The sequence below is a fragment of the Papaver somniferum genome, chromosome 2 (genome assembly GCF_003573695.1).
Source record: "Papaver somniferum cultivar HN1 chromosome 2, ASM357369v1, whole genome shotgun sequence".
Classification (NCBI taxonomy): domain Eukaryota; kingdom Viridiplantae; phylum Streptophyta; class Magnoliopsida; order Ranunculales; family Papaveraceae; genus Papaver; species Papaver somniferum.
The window spans coordinates 152,919,935-152,922,181 of NC_039359.1; positions in this window are offsets into that span (position 1 = coordinate 152,919,935).

A 2,247-nucleotide genomic window follows, 5' to 3' on the forward strand; every position below is an offset into this window, starting at 1 on the left:
TTACTAAGCTTACCCCTACTTTGCATATTGTTTGGTATCCTACTTCCTGGTAAGTGATTTTTGCTCTCGTGTTAAGTTTTTTTGATTTGTAAGAACTTAATTATTAATTCCGTGAATGCTGTCAATGCTTGTATTTAATTTAGGTGAGTTTTCAATTATGGGTTTACGAGGTTCTTGAAGACTTGATTTGTGATGTTTCCCTTGTGACAACTATATTTGGGAACCCGAGTACGAGGTGAAAGAGTGGTATCCAATTTATTTATTTATTTAAAAAAAATGTACGACCATTTTTAATTTCATGGACGAAATTCCTATAAGGGTAGGAGGATGTGATACCCTGTATTTTCCGCCACCCGTTTTACATGTTTTCCGGTTCGGGTGTTAACCGTATTCAATAACATGTTTTTCGTTTAGATCAAATAGAAGTTTGGTCTTACCATATGCTTGAATTGTCCTCTGTTTATTTTTGAGATACTAGCCCAGAAAAGTTTTTGCAAACCCATATTACATGAGTAAAACTTAGAAATGTGACTAATTGAGATCCACCCACCTGGTCTTAATAAGATGGGGTGTGAATATCCATCACTTGCATATACTCTTACAAGAGAATTCTAGAACAAGAAAGTAATTTAGGATTTCATTAATGGGAGAAAAATAGGTTTTATTACTTTTGGAAAATGAAAAGATGGGAATTGAACTTAAAAACATAGGAACTATATATCAGAGATTTCTTAAGAGTTGAAGCTAGGGCATGAGAAGAATTCTAATGGGGAAGACATATAGGTGCATGCTAATTTGAGGTAGGTTTACTACTCATCTTCTTTGGGATTTTTTTCTTAATTATATGATTTTTTTCTTCCAAATTAAGATGTGAATTCCCTGATTTCTTTTGTGTTTATTTTTTAATTGCTCCATTCGATTTGAACTAATGGCTTGTTTTCATGAATTATGAGATGGGGATGTTTGGTTTTGTGAAGGAAATGCCTAGTTGAAATGATTGTTTGGTTTTGTGAAATAAAAATAGGGTTTCAAATGATTGTTTTCAATGTTCCCTTTTAGAACTGAAAGTGCTTGTGAAAATGCTTATTAGAACTCCAATTCTTTTATCTTGAGTTTGTAGATTTCACTGTTAACTTAACCCTTGTACTTGTCAGTTTATAATAATGGATTGCTTGCTTATTTTATGCCTGGGAATGTCGATTTCAACTATAAAGTTTGCTGATTTTGGAAAAATGGAAATGAACTCCATATGCATAGAGGTGTTCTTGTCGAGGAATGCCTTTCTTGTCTGTGTGTTTTGATAAACAAAGTCAGTTGAGACCCTTTTGTGAATGAACTACACTTGATGTGAATGTAAATAAGATTTATTCAGAAAACTGATTGAGTTCATGTCTTCCGTTAGTTGGAAAGTAGTTCCATCTTGCGCCGGGTAATGATCCCCGATATAGAGAAATGGGTAATGATCCCCCATGGGAACGTAGCTTCCCGACCATCGATGGCGGCTGTCCGTGCCGAGAAACGACAAGTGGGTGTAAGAACCAAGGTTTTCGTGCCGTGGACTCAATGTATCGAAATCTAAGTGACTTGATTTGTCGAAAACTTCATTGGTTTTGTGAACTTATTGTTGAATGTACCGTTTGTGATTTGAAGTTCTATCGTCGCTTATTTATATTTAATCCTTATATTTCTTGTGCTTTCTGAGATTTTCCGTATCTCTTTGAGGATGGGAATGTAACCTATTGAGACGTCATCTCACCCCAATTGACGATTTTACAGATTTTATCGAAGGGCGAAGCAAGTAGAAGTTTCATAGTTTAAAGAGTGCATTATCCTTGGCTTGTTTCCTATGTATTTGCTTGGATGTTTCACCTGAGATAGACGTTGGAGACTTGAGCATATTTTTATCTTCTTAGAAGTTCCTTTACTGACATTTGAAAGTACTTAAGTATGGATGTTTTTCATTTGAGAATTAGATTGAAATAAATGTTGAAAACGTTTTGTTTTAAAGTAGACATTAACATTCCACTTTTGACCGCTTGCAAGATCCCTATGGAGCTAGTTGATAAATATCAGTGGAAGCCTCAAAAGAATGACATTTATATGGTATTTCGATATTTAGCTAAGAATTGAAGGAAAAAATGGAATTAAAGAAGGATAAGGTGATAAATGAAGGTAATGATGGTAATGTCCACGTTGCAGTTGTCACTTGAAAATACGAGGGTACCGAGTGCAGCACCAATTCTTTTG